The sequence below is a fragment of the Mauremys reevesii genome, linkage group 10 (genome assembly GCF_016161935.1).
Source record: "Mauremys reevesii isolate NIE-2019 linkage group 10, ASM1616193v1, whole genome shotgun sequence".
Classification (NCBI taxonomy): Eukaryota; Metazoa; Chordata; order Testudines; family Geoemydidae; genus Mauremys; species Mauremys reevesii.
Genome location: NC_052632.1, coordinates 28814558 through 28835799, shown reverse-complemented (window position 1 = coordinate 28835799; position 21242 = coordinate 28814558). Strand labels below are relative to the sequence as shown.

General features: G+C 41.6%; 1 long non-coding RNA gene across 1 annotated transcript; it reads left to right on the top strand.

Moving 5' to 3' along the window:
* The first annotated feature begins 2110 nt into the window (after positions 1-2110).
* LOC120372813 lies at positions 2111-12234 on the top strand. Its single transcript, XR_005585208.1, has 4 exons — positions 2111-2346; positions 4785-4845; positions 11840-11979; positions 12087-12234. It is a non-coding gene; the product is annotated as an uncharacterized LOC120372813 (long non-coding RNA).
* The last annotated feature ends 9008 nt before the right edge of the window (positions 12235-21242 follow it).

The window sequence follows — 21242 nt, the reverse complement described above, 5'->3', positions numbered from 1 at the left end:
GTTCCCCTGCTTACAGCAAGGTTGCTCTGGCCAATGACCATAGAGCTGGAGGCAAAGCAACCTGCAGTTTTTGTGGGTAGAAGGTCTTGCTTCTACTTCCTGCCATAAGTCTCCCTGGGGGACTCCAGTGCCCTCTGGGAGCCTGTGAGAGAAATTGGAAAATGGGAGTCCCCAGCGGGAAAGGAGAGGCCAAAGGGCGTTGCTGGGGCCTGGAGAGTCCCCTACTGCTTGTGGGGGACCTGCAGGGCTCTGGCAGGATGGGCTTGTGACAGCACCGGCCTGAGCCTCGGGGTATATGCTTGCACTGTGCTGCAGCCTCCCTGTGTGACGTGGGGTAAGTCACTTGGCCTCTCTGCCTCAGTCCCTAAAATGGAGCTAATAATCATCATCCCTGCCCCCTCCCCTTTGCCAGTAAACTCTTCACAGCAGGGGTGGTCTCTCCTTGGGTGTTGGTACGTAGCCTAGCCCTGAGTGCAGCTGGGTGGGTGACACTCCTGTAGTACAACTAACAACAATGAAGAGCAAGTGGCTCAGAGTTCCTCCTTCCCCTGCTTGCTTCTACCTCCTAGGTAGCTGCTAATGACATGAAAACATCATGGCCTTGTTTTGTGGAAACAATATGGTTCTTCTGGCCCTATACGTTTCTCTTGGGATTTATCTGCACAAAACTTGGAACTAAAATAGCTAAAATGGTTATAATTTGTACTTTGTTATTTTGGTGCATATCTCTCTGTGTAGTAAGAGTGCCCTATTTCTTAACTCTTAAATAGTTTATTATTTTCTTAAGGCCTTTGATTTAAATTATATTGAAATAAGGGCATTCTTATTCAGAAATACCTGTTAAGATAAAGTTGGCAGCATCAGTCTGGGTCAAATTTTGTGCAGTAATTCCATCATCTGCCATAAATCCCGATAGCACCAGACTTAAGGATACTGTAAATGAACTTATTCAGAGTGAATAGAAAGGAATTGCCTGGTGCAGGGCCGGCTCCAGGCATCAGCTTATCAAGCAGGTGCTTGAGGCGGCAACTCCAGAGCGGCACTTTCAAGTATTTGGCGGCAATTCGGCGGAGGGTGCCTCACTCCCGTTCGGAGCGAAGGACCTCCCGCTGAATTGCCGCAGATCGCGATCGCGGCTTTTTTTTTTTCCCCCTCCCTTCTTCTGCTTGGGGCAGCAAAACCCCTGGAGCCGGCCCTGGCCTGGTGCATTGTATTTCTTATTAAGCTCATAGAAATTGTTCCATGTTGGGTCAGTAAGTACTGCGCTGTGCATGATACATTTTAATATAATCCTGTATCATATTGTAATTTGAGAATCTACCACTGAAGATGACTCCACATCATTGTTATGCTGTATTTATTGATATCACAGGCCATGATTTTGTGCTGCTATTAGACACTTAAAACACTGCTGCATCCAATGGGCAGTGTCTATGATTGAGGTATATTAATCTCCCTTTGAGTAGATATGGGAGAATGAGCTACTTCTCTCAGGAAGGCTGTCTGGTGTTCTAAAGCAAGAATAAATCTGGGAAAAACAGAAGTACAAAACTGTCACTAGTATCTAATAAAATTAAGTGGTCTATTCGATTTCTGTTCTCCCCTGGATCTGTACATTCAAGCACTAGTCATGTGTATCAAGGAAAGAACAGTCCTTTACCTGTGGAGTTTCACAATCATGTATTCACAACATGCTGCATTTCTTGAATAATGCATTATCTTTCTTTCCACGGGCTCGCTACATCCATATCAGAATCCTTGTCATGCCCTCATTTGTATCCATTTTTCACTTCTCCTCCATCTTTCTCCTGAGACTCCACCTTCTGGTCATTTTCAATCTAGCCAAGGAGAACAGTGAGAGGTCCCTTTTGAGCCTCTTTATGTCTTGATAATGTGAGGGGAACAAGGCTTTTTCTGAATATGTTTCTGAGTACGTGTGTGCTCTTGTTAGAAGGAGGGAGGCGGTACAATGACACAGGAAAAGAAAAAGGAAAAGCCATCTCCCTGCAAAGGCAGGGAGAAGAAAATTCAGCACACCCTGAGGGCTATATGCAAATTATCAATCATGGAGGGAGGAGCAGACAGTTGGATCTCATTAAGGAAAGATATTGTGGACTTTGAGAGGGGCTTTTGTAGATAGGGAGAATTTCTTGTGGCCTGGCCTCTAGTTAGAAAGGTGGTGTTTCTGTAGCCCACATGACTACAGAACAGGACTGTTGAACTCTGCACCAAAAGGAAAAGGACTGCTTATTGTAAAGGGAGAATTCTTAGTTCGGGGCAGAGAGAAACTGAGGCATGACTGTGCTCAAATGGTGAATGAGATAAGTGCTGTTTAACAGCCTGATAGTAAGTACTTGCAAGATTGATCTACTAAAGTCCATGGTAATGTTTAAGCACCTAAGAATAGGATCAACTTCTTCAAGAATTGAGCTCTAATGGTGCTTAACTCTGTACCCCATGTAGTGTATTCTTTACTTTATAGTCCTTATAATACAGAATACAATGTTTTCAACATGACTAAGAGCCATAACAAACTCTGGAGTAATGAGTAATATGAGCAGGTCTTTATACACTTTGTGATCTCTTAAGTTTGTATGCATTGTCCTTTTTAATTGTCTTCTGGTGTTTGTGTTTTGTTTCTTTGTATCAGAATTTTATGTTTCTCTTTTGCAGTTAATACCAGGGTAGCAAAAAATAGTTTTGTTTTGTTTTGTTTTGTTTGTTTTTGAAGATGAGAGAAACCAGAAGACAACAGAACTAAACACTAGCAAAAAGTTACCAATGAAACTCATTATTGTCCCTTTGGTTTCAATAGCAGTTAGTAGATCCATTCTCAAAGGCTCAGATAACAGTTCTGCTTTTCAAGGGGCTTTAAATATGAGGAAGAGCTAGAAAATAATTTGAGGTCTCCAACAGATGCCAATGCTTCTGGCTACCTCCTAACAGATCATCAAGGAGAACCATATTTGTGCCTTTTACTGTGACTAAGAAATGCTGAATTCAGAAAAGCAAAACAGTTGTTGGCAATGCAAAAAAGGGTAGATCAAAAATAGACTTTATTTGGATCTGTAAAGTACTAGCATTCACTGTTCTTATGTTTAACATTCAAGTGCTCTTTCTGGAGGATCCATCCTAAAGAATGTTTCCTCAAGAGTAGAACTTGCTGCTGTGTAAACTATTAGCTATTAATATTTTCTGCACATTAATGCAACTTCTTCTCAAAGCCCCAGATCTCATGAAAATGTATTATTGCCAAGCTCATTTCAGTCCAGATACAACATAAATGCCAAGTCCTTTTGTTTGAGAACATGCTAACTTTTGGGATCTGGTCTTCTCTCCTGTGAAAAATCTTACTTTTGTAAGAGTTTAACTTGGTTAGCAGAACAGTTATATCAAAGATTTTTGGCAAGTCAATTCCTAATAAAACTTTATTTTCCTACAGTATGCTTGGGAAGACTCCTCTTCATATACTGAAAGGCTCTCACTAGCCAATTGCTATTTTTCAAAAAAAAAAAAATTCTTAAATTATAGCTCCTCTGTTTTTGGGATTGTGATTATATTTATATTATTGTAACCTCAATTAAAACTCTGATTATGATATATATTTAGTGTTAAAGGGATTCTTTTCTAAAGCATAGTGAAAATGGAAATTGGCAAGCCAGTGGCTATAGCCTTTTCTTGGGTTATATGTATCATCTGTTTCAATGAGTACTCAGAGCATCTCTATATGCACAAGGAATGTGGTGTGTGCATAAGATCCATGCAACCCACGGTGCAGTACTATAGACTAATAGATTTTTAAGGCCAGAAGGGACCATTATGATCATTTAGTCTGACCTCCAGCGTAACTCAGGCCATAGACAGTCACCCTGTAATTGTTGCATCAAAAGCAATAGCTTGTGGTTGAATTCTAACATAGTCTTTAAAGAAAGACACATGAATCAAAATGAGATTTGTGGTAACACTTGCGAGCAGACCAGAATGGACATGCAGCAGGGTCTCTGAATGTTGTTGATGTATATTAGGGCTACTGGCAATTTTCCTGTCATTTAGCAACATTCATTAGGATGCTCAAAAAAATTCTAGTTAAAAAAAATCCTTAAGAGCCTCACAATTACTTCTGTTCCCACCTCACAGTACAATTTTATATTCTGTGCCATGTAATACTGTTTTCAGGGCTCATTTCAGCCTGCCCTGTCAGACTAGGTATGACTTTAGCATTCTCTTGATAATCATTATAGGCTTGTATTGCTTTTTCTTTTATTCTAAATCCAATGCAGTCACTCGAGTGGCCTAAAAAATCCCGGTATAGGGTATGCACATACAGGAACCCATAGTATGGAATAGTGACTATGCTGTAGTCCTGGAATTTACCTGCAGTGTGGACCCTGTTCCACATATACAACACAGATTTGTGCTCACAGGACCGCATTTCACCCATTGCATTTGAAAGTATTGATAGGTTGTAGTAAATGTATTTTAAAATAAACTGATTGTTGTAACTGAAGCCTACTGTAATGTCAGTAAAAGTGGGGCCTTTCTTTAAAAATCTCAGCTCTTATTCTCTGAGTTTAGGACAAGGCATTATTGGCTATTAATAGACTTTTTATCAGAGTAAGTAGAGAGTTATGGTCTCAGATTTCCTAAATGTTTTATTGCCCTTCTAACAAATGATCAACTTGGTTACTTGTGCCCTGCTAACAGTGTCCCTTTTGAAATGAGTGTTTACAGCAGTATTTGAACAAAACTGGATTTAGTGACTTTGTCTTTTGTTATCTTTTCAGAAAGGAAATAAACAGGGTCACTCAACAAGGAAGAAAAACCACAATAAAGAAAACATGCATGGTCAGTTCTCTTTTTTTATTAAAATTCATTAGGATGCTCAAACAAAGAGTCTTTTAAAAATATCCTGAAGAGACCTGCAGCTACTGCTGTTCTCATCTCACAGTACAATTTTTTATTCTGTGGAATGTAGTATGATATTCAGGGCTCATTTCAGTCTGCCCTGTCAGACTAGGGCTCAGAACTAGCTGCTGCATTACGTTTAAGGGGGGGAAGAACTGAAAAACAGAATCAATTTAAATATTGTCACTCCAGGTTCCCATGTCACTGTATGAAATTTCAGGTAGGACTCACTTCCCTTGTAGCCCTGATGACTGGACCAGGCAGTGAAATATGTATAGACTTCATTGTGATAACTACTCTTCTGAAGATCACAGAATCATATTGATAACTGCACGTTTTGAATTGTTCCCTAGAGTTGAAATATATATTTAAGCATGGTTGAAATCTCTCGCTTTGATACAGCCATTTTTTGTTTAGCATTAAAGGTGACTTTCATTACATAATGTTTATTATTTTTATGTGGGGACTAGTAACTACTTGTACTATTAGAGCAGGAGTGGGCAAACTATGGTCCAGGGGCCACATCCAGCCTTTCAGGTGTTTTAATCCAGCCTTCGAGCTGGGGCTTTCCCCACCTGCGCTCCAGCCGTGGAGCGGGGTTGGGGCCTTTCCCTGCTCTTCGCATGCCATGGCTCTGCTTGGCTCCCAGAAGCAGTGGCATGTTCCCCCCACCCCCAGCTCTTATGCTTAGGGGCAGCCAAGTGCCACCCCCCCCCCCGTGGTTCCGCCTGGCCACACCTCTGTGTAGGAGCCAGAGGGGGGACATACATCAAGCAGCTCCTGGAAGCAGCAGTAAGTGCTTCCTGGAGCCTGCACCCCTGCCCCCCTTCTGTGCCCCAACCCCCTGCCCCAGCCCTGATTTCCCCCCCCCCCCCGCCCTCTGAATTCATTGGTCCCCTCCTGCACCCCTGATTCCTCACCCTCAACCCCACCCCAGAGCCTGCATCCCTAGCCAGAGCCCTCACCCCTCCTGCACCCCAACCCCCAATTTTGTGAGCATTCATGGCCCACCATACAATTTCCATACCCAGATATGGCCCCTCAGGCCAAAATGTTTGCCCACCCCTGTATTAGAGTAATATGAAAACAGTTTCAGTGTTAACAGTAAATTGAAATTTTGCTCCTTTCTTTGGTCCACTTGTAACACTTTCTTGTTTACTATTGCAATTTATTTTTGTCAGTTTTACATTAGCTAGGGAACATTAAATCTCAAATCTTGTTCTGCTGGGTTGCTAGTTGGTCTGTCTGTCCCAGGTGGATTGTTTTCAATAAGCCAGCTTGACAGATCATTTTATTTCCAGCAGTACTGCCTGTAGATAAATAAGTTCCTGGGGAGAAATCTTCTAGAACCTGTCTCATACTTATAGGACCAAGTTCTGGCTTTGGGGTACACGTATTTAAAAGGGCATGGGCTGAAAGGGAAAAATATCACATGCAATTATTGGCCTTGTTCCTGGCTCCTTCAAAACAGTGAGAGCTATAACTCTTCTGGCCCATTAAGATGCGGAGGGATGTGGCTGGACTTGGGGATCAGGGAGCATGGTCATAGGTTTCAGAGCAGATTCCCAGTCTGCTTGTCACTTCAACTGCACAGCTCCCTCCCTCCCTATTTGGGTCCTACCATGGATTTTGTCACTTGTAATGGATGTTATTTCTGTACTCGTTTAGTAGAGAAACAGAATCTGGCCCATGTTGCTTATCTAATAAATCAGCTACTGATAACAGTTGTGACAAAGTTCCTCCTCTATCTTAGTGGGTACTGCGCTTATTGGCAGATTTGCTCACCTTAAAGATTCACCCTGTGAGTCGGGAAACAGCCCAGAGACCTTCCCTTCTGGTAGAAGCCACAATCAGATCAATTCCTCCTGTGTTTGAGCAGGAGTTGGGAGGTTTTGGGGGAACCCAGGCCCACCCTCTACTCCAGGTTCCAGCCCAGGGCCCTGTGAACTGCAGCTGTCTAGAGTGCCTCCTAGTACAGTTGCATGACAACTACAACTCCCTGGGTTATTTCCCCATGGTCTCCTCCCAACACCTTCTTTGTCCCCACGACCGCACCTTCCTCCTGATGTCTGATAACGCTTGTACATCTCAGTCCTCCAGCAGTATGCCTACTCATGCTCAGCTTCTTGCACACCTCTTGCTCCTAGTTCCTCTCACACACTCTTCCTAACTCCCCCTTGGCCTGACTGGAGTGAGCCCTTTTATAGCCTCAGAGGGGCCTTTATTAGAGTCAGGTGCTTAACAGCCTCACCTGACTCTTAGCAGGTTAATTGGAGTCAGGTGTTCTCCAGTTAGCCTGGAGCAGCCCCTGCTCTGGTCACTCAGGGAACAGAAAACTGCTTATCCAGTGGCCAGTATATCTCCCTTTACTACTCTGCTGTTACCAACTGGCCTGGGTCTATCACACAGTATATATTGCGATGACTATATGGTACAAAGATAGCAATCATTTTAGTTTTAAAACGTGTAAAATCCTTCACAAAAGGTCAAATATAGAGCAGCGTTTTTCACCACAACCATTGAGAAGATGGAGATACTAAGAATAAGGGTCTTATACTGAGAGGTTCAGACCTCAATAGAAATTATGTATTCTGCACTGATCACGAATCTTTATGCAATTAGGATGAATTATAATAACTTGCAAAAATTTACTGTTAGCATGCTGAGAGAAGTGTTTCCTGATTTTTACTCCAGAAGTTCTCAAACTTTTTTCATGTTATCATCTACATTTTAATAGTCTGAGTGTCTCATAGACATATCACCAACCCACTTGTGATTGCCTAGCCATCTCTCCTCCCATTTGCAATCTACAACATCCCTGTGGCACCTAAAGCAATGGCTTGCCATTTAACAGAAAGAAAGTGTTTTTTTAATAATCTCGTAAAGCAATTTAACAGCTGGATACAAGGAGTAAAGCTAGTACCATGTGATCAGACACCAGCTCACTGCAGAGCTGGAACTGCTTTATTTTGTCAGATTATTGGGCTTCAGTATAGATAGTCACTCAATTTTTAGATACAGTCACTGTTGAGGAAATCTCTACCTGCTAGTCGTTTGTGACACAACACTGTACTGAATTGCCTCTGAAGGTCTAAGAGTTGCTTTGGCATAATTCTAACATTGTCATGATACCATAATAATTGTAGGTTTGTACTGGCTTTGCTTTGATTCTAAATCCCATCAGATAAGTGGGGAATTCACAGTCATACTACACAATGAAAAATAACTACTTCTCATGAACATCAACTGTTGCTATGTAGTAACTCCTAGCCAAGTTAGAAGAACAGCATTTGTTTCCATTTCTGTTATCTCTATGGGATTGAAGATGCTGGGGAATCTTGGAGTGTCACCTTTAAAGTACCAAGCAGAAAAGTTTCAGGCATATGCAAAACCACAGAAAGAATAACCACTAATAGCACACATGAAGAATTGGTAATCTATTCACAGAGAAATATAGCACAAACATAGGATAAAGCTGTAGCTCATCATATGAAGAAAAATCAGTAAATTAAGTACAGATGGACCTAAACTGGAACCATAAATCAACAAATTTTGGTGTGTGCTTCTTTGAAATCTGGATCTTAATTTCATACAAGTGCAGGGAACTGGACTAGATGACCTCTCGAGGTCCCTTCCAGTTCTATGATTCTATGAATTGGGCCTATACCTAGCATAATATCTAGGGCTGAGAATCAAAAGGCATGTGATCTTTTCTTTAAATTTAGATTTGCTGCTTGGGACCATCGCTATTAGCTGATTTGCATGCCATTCTTGATGAACTAGGGCACTCTGTAGCCCCTTTTACTTTTTACATACATTTTCAGTTTGGTTTTAATATATTTTGGTTTTACATGAGTCTAATGCACTGATCTTACAATAGGGATTTTCTGGGTAAATAATTTTATATTCAGGGTACTATGAATAAAAGGGATTGGGAGAAAGTTAAGCTTGAGAGGCCAAAATATATTCTGCAGTGAGTGTAACAAGTTTCCTTGCAGGACACAGAACAGACTATTCTTGACTGTCTGTTCTGCTGTCACATGGTGGCACAGTCTCCCTACTGAAACTGCTGACTTGTCTGGAATATCTCATCCTCTTTTGGTCCGTCTCTGGTCCTTCTACTCTCCATAATCCCACAAATGTGCATTAAGTGAAAGACAAGGATGGGGCAAATTAGGAAAGCCCACTAGCCTCCTCCAGAAGAGGAGCAGTTACTGCCTTCTGCAGTTTGGTGGTGGTGGAGTTACCATGATTCAACTGTGTTATGTCTTAGACATGGTCTGAATTAAAATCTCTCTTCCCATACCCCTCAAAAAAAACCCTGCATTTCACATGTTTGGGACCTGTCTTCTATCCTATCAGTTCTCCAGCCATTCAAAGTTTTCCAGGAAAACAGGGTGGACAAACCTTTAATATCTAAGATGAACTTGTCAAGATATGTGAATTTTTTTCAAAAATAATCTTATAGGCCTTTTTTATTTGTCCTGTTTGCTGGTTACATTTAAAATGTAATAGTAAATGGAATGGGAAATAGATACATCTACTCATGGGCCAATTTAAGCAGGGGATAAATGGGGGAACACTGGTGTACAGCTATTGAAGTGAGTAGAACTACACTAGCTGACCATGAGCATGTTTATTAAGAAGTTTATATTTATCTGTAATTGCCCATCTGAGGATAAGAGCTCTTGACTATTTGTCACTGCTACTGTCAGGAACTAGATTATAGCTCTAATAACCACATGCATAAATTAAAGTACAGTCTAACAGGTGGGACTGTGACCTATACATCTGAAAAATGGGTTCCCTTAAAGTGACATAGATGGTATGCGAGTGCTGCAACTAGTGTCTTTTTGGCTGTCAAAATGTTTTGATATAACCACCAAACGGTTTTCTGGAGTGACATTTCTCCAACTGGATTGGTGCCCATAAGACCTAAGCACTACTCACTTGTTAGTCATAACTAGCTGTGTACTGCTTATGAATTATTGCTGTGATATCAGCAACAAATTATAAACATAAAATTTGTCACACAAGCAAACTAATACAGGAAGAATAAATAAATCATTATAATGTAAGAATATCTTAATTACAATTACTTTTTAGAGTTCTGTATGTGTGTGATTTTAACAAACATTAAAGAACCAGTCCTCGTTGTTCCACCTTTCTGGTACTGAAAATGAGTTGTTGCAATCAACGAAAGTAGTACTGGTATTTAACTGTAAAGAAGTCCCTTTGGATCATCGTTGCACACGGTATTGCCATTCTTTACACAGATCAATAACCTGTGTAACAACTTATTGTTGCAAAGCAGAGCTACAGTTGGGTCTAGGGCTATGTATTGTAATGTTATAAGAGATTGTTAGAATTATAAATTCTCAGTAATAAATCTTCAGACAAAGTGGAGGTAGTGAATTGATTACAATAATAAAAAATATTTGAAACACATGACACCTGTAGCTAAGGTTCCACAGCCAGCTTAATTATCCTGTGGGGCCTGAATGTTAAAGTTTTCTGATTAAAATTTATCACAAGGATAAGTGTGAAGGGGTCCCAGTTGTGTTTAAGATTAGAAATCAGTTTATTATTTAATGGAAGCATTACTGTGGTTTCATAATGTACCTTCCCCAAATGTTACATATTTCTAACACCCCCAGTTAGCTGTATATTCTCCCCTCAGGGCTTTCATTTTGGAAACAAGGGACAAATAGACTAATCTTTTCACACTATGTATCTGCACATTGGTGTATATATAAAACTAAATAACTGGGCCACTCAGCTCTGGAAAGCAAGCCTAAACCAGTTCCTGAAGACCTAGAGCCAGTGTGGAAGCTCTGTCACATTTCCTGGTACTGTGTGTGCGGGGAGGAGAAGGGACGGGCACGGCACCATGGTGCACCCTGTTCTTGAAAAACAGTGGCAATGTGATCCCTCAGTGACAAGAGGACTCTTGGAGCCAGCCAAGTATAAGATAGGGTATTGCTAAGGTTGCTTTACCTTTATGGCAGGGACCTGACTAGCCCACAGAGTCTGGAATAGAGACACTTGCCATCCCTTCCCCATTGCACTGAGCATATCTTGTCAGCAGCAGAGGCTCTACCCAATATTTTTATTCTAGTAAGAAAAAAAGTGTTGCAATTAGAAGAAATCTCTCTCTAAAAATAGTCATTGCCTGTTTACAATCAGCAAGCAAGTACTTTGGTAAGCCATTATTATAGCCCTGGCAAGATGAGAACTTGCTTGAATCTGTCTTGTTTTCAAAATTTCTTCTTTGACATTCTTTTAAGAACTGGGATATGCCAGACATTACCTTAACTAGACCTGCCTTTGTAATCTGAAATCAGTTCAAATTCCTTCTTACCGTCACAAAAACCTTCTGATAATGGAATATAGATGCTACAGACACTTAATATCAGATGAACATGACATGCTCATGCATAGAATGGCTGCTTGTCCTAGCAGATGAGGAGTTTCCCAGTCAGGAAGAAAACCAACAAATGTGAGACATTACCAAAGAAGCTTGTCTATCTTTCCTTCCATGTTGTCAGCCAAGAAATAACCTTAACTGTGGCCTTAGCAAAACTTTGGCTAGTAGCAATGAAGAGCTAGCTTCAGGGGCAGAAACCTTTATTTTTGTTTCAGCAGGCATGCAAAAGTATCAGATACAGTGCCACAAATTATTAGTAAGAGAGGCTAATGGCACTTTACAATTTGTACTTACATAAGACAGTATAGGCTAACTAATACACTCAGTGAGGAACCCTGCTTTGGACCACAGAATTTCAATATGCATAGTTCAAGTACTGGTCTAATCTTCTTTCCAGGTGACTTCTATTTTGTTTTATTTAATGACAGCATTGTGCCTGTTTTAATGGTGAATGGAAATGTCTAACTTCAAAAATATCTGGACTCAACATAAAATCATGTTTTACAGCATCTACTCCAGAAACTCACTCAAATAGAACAGCAAGAGTCGAAAGGGAGAACTGAGGTGCATCGTCAAAGCTGTGTGGAGCAAATGATGAAGACATCAGCCATAGTACCCTATGCAGCACTTCTATCTGGTCTTGCAAGGTAAGCATGGCTGAACCAAGTCACGACTTTCTTAACCGTTACTTTTCCCATTCCCCCCCCTCAAGTAAAGAAGTTATTTTTAAGCTCCAACATCCATCTTTATTCAGTTCTTTTCCAGGCATTGCAAGAAAAAGTTTACTTCTCCCATATTGACTATAATGAAACGAGTCTCCTAAGTGCAACAGAATCCTGTTGTTCAAAAACAAACATGTCTGAATAGAAGTTATTTCTCCTGAAATGCATTGCCGTTATGAAAACCTCTTACTTGACTCAATTTAAATAAATTGTGTTTCTTTGAGATAAACAAGATTCTAGTGGATTGTATAGACATCTTAAACAACTTAGCAAAGAAAGATATAGCTTTGAGTTAAAGGGCAGCCCCAATATGACAGAGCTCCCTTGGTATTATACAGAAATGCTCGTTGCCTTTCACTGTAGAAGTGAGCAAGAAGGGGCAGCATTATAACCTAAATTTGTTTAAGTACTTCCAGAATGTCAATATTGTCTGCACACATTCATCCATAACAATTGACTTATAGGAATCTTGAATGGTTATTCTCTCATACATGGTCTACATAGAGGGCAGGAGGATGAAGCACTAAAACATGCTGCATGCCCCTATGCATGTTTTCCTGTTTAATCTGCAATTAGGGATAATCTACTCAAGGATTACCCATACATTGCCTAGCAACAAAATATCTTGAACAATAAAAGCATTGGTTTTAGGATTTTAAAGATCAAACTACTTTTAAGATGAGTCTTGATTTTCTGGTAATTTTAGAGCATAACTCTGTGGTGTCTTAGATTGAGGCTGAAACTTCCATTTAAAATTGTCATATTTAACAAACGAAGATTTGGAATGGAAATCTCACTGGAATGCTTAACCTGCAATTTTGGAAATAACAGTCTTTCTCCAGGGAGATGGCAAAAGCTTCTGTAGACTCAGTTATGCATTTACAGAATTATTAGGCATATGAACTAAGACAAAGTTCTCTGGACTCAATAGTTTCCTATGCAACTTACAGTATAGGCACTCCATAAGCATAAAGAGGTGCTAAGTGAGGCCTAAAGACACCATAATAGAGGCCCAACTTCAATGTATACCCCAAATTAAGAAAAACAGTAAAAGAACTCAAAAAGAGCCAACGTGGCTTAACAACCATGTAAAAGAAGCAGTGAGAGATAAAAAGACTTCCTTTAAAAAGTGGAAGTCAAATCCTAGTGAGGCAAATAGAAAGGAGCACAAACACTGCCAGCTTAAGTGCAAGAGTGTAATAAGAAAAGCCAAAGGTGAGTTTGAAGAACGGCTAGTCAAAAACTCCAAAGGTAATAACAAAATGTTTTTTAAGTACATCAGAAGCAGGAAGCCTGCTAAACAACCAGTGGGGCCCCTTGATGATCAAAATACAAAAGGAGCGCTTAAAGACGAAGTCATTGCGGAGAAACTAAATGGATGCTTTGCTTCCAGTCTTCACGGCTGAGGATGTTAGGGAGATTCCCAAACCTGAGCTGGCTTTTGTAGGTGACAAATCTGAGGAACTGTCACAGATTGAAGTGTCACTAGAGGAGGTTTTGGAATTAATTGATAAACTCAACATTAACAAGTCACCGGGACCAGATGGCATTCACCCAAGAGTTCTGAAAGAACTCAAATGTGAAGTTGCGGAAATACTAACTAAGGTTTGTAACCTGTCCTTTAAATCGGCTTCGGTACCCAATGACTGGAAGTTAGCTAATGTAACGCCAATATTTAAAAAGGGCTCTAGGGGTGATCCCGGCAATTACAGACCGGTAAGTCTAACGTCGGTACCGGGCAAATTAGTTGAAACAATAGTAAAGAATAAAATTGTCAGACACATAGAAAAACATAAACTCTTGAGCAATAGTCAACATGGTTTCTGTAAAGGGAAATCGTGTCTTACTAATCTATTACAGTTCTTTGAAGGGGTCAACAAACATGTGGACAAGGGGGATCCGGTGGACATAGTGTACTTAGATTTCCAGAAAGCCTTTGACAAGGTCCCTCACCAAAGGCTCTTACGTAAGTTAAGCTGTCATGGGATAAAAGGGAAGGTCCTTTCATGGATTGAGAACTGGTTAAAGGACAGGGAACAAAGGGTAGGAATTAATGGTAAATTCTCAGAATGGAGAGGGGTAACTAGTGGTGTTCCCCAAGGGTCAGTCCTCGGACCAATCCTATTCAATTTATTCATAAATGATCTGGAGAAAGGAGTAAACAGTGAGGTGGCAAAGTTTGCAGATGATACTAAACTGCTCAAGATAGTTAAGACCAAAGCAGATTGTGAAGAACTTCAAAAAGATCTCACAAAACTAAGTGATTGGGCAACAAAATGGCAAATGAAATTTAATGTGGATAAATGTAAAGTAATGCACATTGGAAAAAATAACTCCAACTATACATACAACATGATGGGGGCTAATTTAGCTACAACGAGTCAGGAAAAAGATCTTGGCGTCATCGTGGATAGTTCTCTGAAGATGTCCACGCAGTGTGCAGAGGCGGTCAAAAAAAGCAAACAGGATGTTAGGAATCATTAAAAAGGGGACAGAGAATAAGACTGAGAATATATTATTGCCCTTATATAAATCCATGGTACGCCCACATCTCGAATACTGTGTACTGATGTGGTCTCCTCACCTCAAAAAAGATATTCTAGCACTAGAAAAGGTTCAGAAAAGGGGCAACTAAAATGATTAGGGGTTTAGAGAGGGTCCCATACGAGGAAAGATTAAAGAGGCTAGGACTCTTCAGCTTGGAAAAGAGAAGACTAAGGGGGGACATGATAGAGGTATATAAAATCATGAGTGATGTTGAGAAAGTGGATAAGGAAAAGTTATTTACTTATTCCCATAATACAAGAACTAGGGGTCACCAAATGAAATTAATAGGCAGCAGGTTTAAAACAAATAAAAGGAAGTTCTTCTTCACACAGCGCGCAGTCAACTTGTGGAACTCCTTACCTGAGGAGGTTGTGAAGGCTAGGACTATAACAATGTTTAAAAGGGGACTGGATAAATTCATGGTGGCTAAGTCCATAAATGGCTATTAGCCAGGATGGATAAGAATGGTGTCCCTAGCCTCTGTTCGTCAGAGGATGGAGATGGATGGCAGGAGATCATTGCCTGTTAGGTTTACTCCCTCTGGGGCACCTGGCATTGGCCACTGTTGGTAGACAGATACTGGGCTAGATGGACCTTTGGTCTGACCCGGTATGGCCTTTCTTATGTTCTAAAGGAAGTAAAATATTAAAAACAAATGTCTTCTGCAACAGGTTGATCTCCCCTACCTTTCCTGTACAGTAATATACTTTCTAGTAATGTTTTTAATTATACTATTTTATATTTTTATACTTCCTTTCATCTTAAGGGATTCAAAGTCCTTTACAAAATGAATTACAAACTGTGGGCCAGAGTCTTCAATGGAAGTTACAGATGCTTGGTACATCTCAGAATAAGTTGTGTGTTGGACAGAATGTAATTGTCCAAGTTTGACTGTGGTAGTGCTTCTAACTCTTGGAGGCTGGGGCAAGAAGGGGAGGGTGGAATGAAAGCTTTAACAAACAAGTGTCCTGAGTCTGGAAGGAAAACACACTCTCTCTCTCTCTCTCTCATGGTGAGACATTGCTTCCACATGGCCACATTATAGCCCTAATGGCATGAAAGTGGTCATGTTACATGAATATTGTTGCCTGTGTATTATATGGCCCTTATTGATATAGCTTGAGCACCTCTGAAAAGCTAGGAACAAAATCTTATTATCGTCCTTCCCTGCCAGTAAGTGCTCCCATGAATATGAGACAAGTATTTTGAAGAAAGTTAGGTCAGGAAGTGGAGTCTTACAGATAGTTCTGAACTTGGTAAGACCTGTGAACATTCTCATCTGATTCAGTTGTGAGTACCATAGTCTAGGACCAACTCTGAGAAAGTTCTATGCCTCATAATCCAGAGTTTCATAATTCAGGGAACACACTGTCATGGGAGATCACTGCTGCAGAGGAGTCAGTTTCTCAGGAAACTGAAATCAGCCTTATGCAGGGCTTTGAATATCAGGACAGAGACTCTGAGTTGTGCTAATGAAGGTGAAGGCCAGTCTGTCTACCTCCATAACTTTCCCATACTGCCCTGGAAAAGATGAAATTTCTTCTGGCTCTAGAATTAAAAGTACTCAGTCTTATTCCTGTTGTCTTCCCCATCTTTTCCCTTCCACCGAAGATCTAGTTTTATATAAATGTTGTAGCTTTACCAGAAAATTCTAGTGCAAAGATTCAGCATTTCTCTCTCAGCTGCTGCATCAAAGCTGTTTGGTGTTTTTTTTAAATCCCTGAATGTAGAGCTAGGACAATAGATGCACAAGGACCATCAAACGTATTTCTCCTAAAGTGGCAAATGTGAGATAACAGAAAATTTGAAAAACCTAAGTCTGTGTGGAATTTTAGCACAAAAGACAGCCTGATTATATGAAATCAGTGTATAATTTTAATATTTAAATCTTTAAATCTAGTCCAATTAAAAAAAAATTGGTTAGCAGTATCTCTCTAGACTTCCTTTTCTTGATTAAAAAACCAGCAAGCAGTGGTGGTGGTGAACAGAGCTCATAATGGAGGCCTCCCACATCCATTCACTAGAGTGGGGGAGGACTCCGCTTCCCATCTCACAGAAAAGGACCACAGACTCTGCCCCCAATCTGAAGCATCCCCAGGGATCAGCATGGATCCAGTCAGCAAAACTCAAGAAGCCAGGACAATCCATACAGAATTTCCCATGCTTCTTTACTAGTTCTGGATGTGACGGTGCCACTCATAAGGCTTTACGGAAATATGCTTATGAATGTGCGTATGTATATAACTAGAATGTTTTATGCTACATATGCCATGTAACATATCTCTGTAAAGGTCATGATCTACTGAATCTATTAATCCTATTTGTTTGCATGTATCATTTTTGTATTCGAATTTATGAATATTGGCTGCATACTTGTTTGATTCTAAGTAGGCTGTAGTGAAGCAGTTGGTCAGCTTCCTGAGAAAAGACTATTCTCAGTAAGTGCCCAATCAAGAAACACTTAAGCCAACAATGAATTTGGAAACACCAATCCACATCTGGGCTTTCCCAGGAATGTGGCTTGGCTGGTAAGGAACTCAGTCATGCATGGACATGTGACTTGCCCAGGTGACTCCAAAACTCCATTTTGTAGCTGGACTTTGCATAGAAGATAGGTGGGGGTCTCCACCCCCAAGAGAAAGCCTGTTTAAGCCCAGGGGAGACCCCTCCATTTTGTCTTCAGCTGGCTAAAGAGAGCCAGTCCACCCCCAAAGATACCTGAAAGAAACTGGAACAAAGGACAGTGACTGAAAGGGGTGTGAGTGATTGCTGGACCCAGACTAAAAGGAGATTAGTCTGTAAAAGGAAACATTCTGGAACTGGTGAGGATTTTATCTGTATTCAGTTGGATTAGACATAAAATAAAACACACCAGTCTATTTTAGTTGGTAATTCACTTGTTCTGTCTGTCACTACGTGGAACCACTTAAATCCTACTTTCTGTATTTAATAAAATCACTTTTTACTTATTAATTAACTCAGTATGTATTGATACCTGGGGGGGGGGCGCAAACAGCTGTGCATCTCTCTCTATCAATGTTATAGAGGGCGAACAATTCATGAGTTTACCCTGCATAAGCTTTATACAGGGTAAAAGGGATTTATTTGGGTTTTAGACCCCATTGGGAGTTGGGCATCTGAGTGTTAAAGACAAGAACACTTCTGTTAGCTGCTTTCAGTTAAGTCTGCAGCTGTGGGGCAAGTAATTCAGACCCTGGGTCTGTGTTGGAGCAGATGGGCATGTCTGACTCAGCAAGACACGGTGCTGGGGTCCCAACCTGGCAGGGAAAGCAGGGGCAGAAGTAGTCTTGGCACATCACTTGGCAGCTCTCAAGGGGGTTTCTGTGTTCTAACCCATCACACTGGCCATCACACCTCCAAGTCCTCAGTAGGCTGCTATGTAGGGATACTTGGGGGGCAGGAGGAGCAGTGTGGAAAGTTTCAGATACTGCACCTGTCTATGTCCCCCTACCTATTTTTTTTTAAGTTTCTCTCCTCTGATGCTGTGTGTCAAGGCCCCCACCAACTGGGCAGTGACTGGAAATGGTAAAACTGAAAAAGTGGGCAGTAGTTCAAAGTGTAGAAATTGGGAGTAGGTGGGGTCAGGCTAATAAAGGTATGCATTTTTTCTGTAATCCCTCAGTTACAGGATGCTTGAGTGTTACTGTTGAGTGGTAGGTAGCAAAGTTTCAGAGCAAAGTATGGATTTTTTTTAAATGGACTGTCCTTTGTACAAAAAAGTGTTACACAAGCATGGATGAACATGCTTAGTAAAATTTCTAATGACTAGTTTCCTCAGGAGCTACTTTTCAAAGAAAATCTTGTATGAACTGTTCTCCTAACTCAGGGTGAGATTCTCCCTCAACATTTTCCTGCTTTATACACCAGACCTTGTTGGCTGGGATAGGATGCTGCTCTTCCAGTAATGGAATGCTGTCTGAATCTTCCTAAAAGAATCTCATTGTAGAGCTAGAGAAATTGCTGTGGAGATATCTACCCCAAAGACATTGGTCCTGCAATACATGCAGCCATAGCAGCCCTGGGGAGTGAAAAAAGATGACAGGTGGAGTCAAACTCCTATTCTACAAGGCAATGCAGAGTTATATATTACTAAGAAAGCCTAAAACTTTGGACAAATAATTCACCAACTTTTTTTTCCAAAGACAGTAGTGTCAAAATCGAGATATTTGGAAAGTGCCTTTTATGCTTTTTAAAAAAATTGTATAGTTTTCTGATAGCCACTGCACTTTAGAACAATTGGTACAAGAAAATCTGTCAAGATGTATATAAACAAAATGCAAGGTGAGGGCTTAAAATGTAATAGCCGAGCTAGGAAAAACTCTTAGAGTTTGTAGTATAAGTAATAGTGACAAAATTAAATACAGAGGAGTGTCAACAAAGCAATTCCTTGAACAGAGAATTCATTACTGCTGCAATGTTGTTAAAACAGGGTTGTCTTACATGCCAACAGTAATTGTTATGCAGATTGTTTTGCTGCCCCATACAGAGAAACAAAGGAATTAGTGAAAAATTCCTGTAAGGCACTATATTTCTTTCCCTAAGAAAGAGTAAAATTAACAAGGTCATCTTGGGTATAACTAGGATTACTTCTTTCCATCTAGCATTGCAGTGTAATTCCTAACATCAGATTTCTTAAATATAGATTAAAAACAAAATACTTCTTCCACGGCCCTATCACAGCCTGTTTGGTCCCTTCCCCTTCCCTCTGGGCTGGCCCGGGCCTTGGGAGCACTATAGGGACACTCTCTCTTTAGGTGTCTCTGCTCCCCACAAGCCCAACAAGCTGGGGGCCCCCCTGTTACTCTCACAGGGGGTGCCTTTGCCGGGTGGGGCCTCTCTTCCCCCACCCAGTAGCGACACTCCCTTCTCCAGTGTCCCCGTCGCCCACAGGCGAAACAGTCTTTAGGCCCTGGCACTAGCCTCCAGCCCAAGGTGCCTGGCCCCCATTGAGGTCCATGTGGCCTTCCCCACAGCAGCTGAAGCAGCCCCACTTGCTGCTCGGTGAACCGGGCCACACAGGCTCTGCAATAATAGTCCATTTTCAGGCTCTCAAGTCTCTGCTCCAGGCAATAGTCCACAGTCCTTACCCTGGCCCCTTGTATCAGGGGCAGACCACACGTGCCTGCATTCTCCACCACGTGTAGAGGTGCGGACTCACTCCTGCAGCGCCTCCTGCTGGTTGTCCTCGGGAATTAGCTTGTTCCAGCTCCGGAGTGCCCTCTGCAGGCCGGTGATCCGCCTGTCCTCTTGGCTCCCTGGCCCCGGGTGTCCTTTTAACTGGGGTGCTGCCCTCTGGCAGTACCCCACCAATCTGGGTCTCCCCTCCCTGGGGAACCCCCACCCCACTATCCCCACTTCACCTCACTTTTGGCTACTGCCCAGTCTCCATCTAGCCCCTGTTCACTAGGGCAGACTGCAGTATCAGCCGCTCATCATAGGCTAAGGGGTTTGGACTGGCTGCCTTTGCCTACCCCTGGGCTGCCCTCTGCAACCCCCAGTACCGGTTGGCCTTATGCTAGGCCACAGCCTGGGGCTTTCCAGGCTGGAGCTTCCCCAGCTCTTCTGCCTTTCCCCAGCCCTGCTCCACTCAGGTACCCTGTGTCCAGCTCCCTGCAGGGACCACTCTGCTACATATAGCATTCATGATTTTTATCTGCGCTTACGGGGGGGGAAAGACCAAAACCTCCACTAAATAAACCATGGTGCCTTGTCAGAAGGGGAGAAAATAATTAAAGTGCAGATGTGCATGTATCATCAGATGTATTCTGAATACTTCTTATATTCAACCTTTGAGATTTACCTCATTACTTTGATGCTGCTTGTACTGTTACAGACATCACATGCACATCAAAATCCATGCCTTTTCTACAGATCTCTGCTCACTCCCCGCAAAAAAATGGAGTAGGGAAAGTTCTTCCCCTTAATGTGAAACTCTCCTCCAGTCCAGGCTTACAGGCAAAGCCAACAATTGCCTGCTTATTACTAGATAAACCATTTTGGAATCACATAAGTGAATCTAGAAGTTCTGCTCACTTACAGCATCATATAGCACCACAGGGTGGAAGAAATGCAACACTGTAGTCTCCCCTAGAGATACAGCTTGTGTTCTGTTCTGTGGTTTGCTTCTGCTTTCTTTTTATTTGTATTACATTAGCACTTAGAACCCAATCTACATTGGAGACCCAGTGTAGTAAGTACTGGTACAAATACATAATGAGATGATCCCTGTCCCCCATCTAAATAGTCAAGGCAAAGAAGGTGGGGGAGGGGGAGAGAAGTGACACACAGAAATTACACTGACTTGCCCACAGTCTGATTTTCATTTCAGTACCCTATCCGTTAGACTAGACCAGTGGTTCTCAACCTTTCCAGACTACTGTACCCCTTTCAGGAGTCTGATTTCCTTGCATACCCCCAAGTTACACCTCACTTCGCTGTTTGCCAGATGCTGGGAATGGGCAACAGGGGATGGATCACTTGATGATTACCTGTCCTGTTTATTCCCTCTGAAGCACCTGGCATTGTCCACTGTCAGAAGACAGGATATTGGGCTAGATGGACCAGTGGTCTGACCCAGTATAGCCATTCTTATGTTCTTAAAAACTACTTGCTTACAAAAT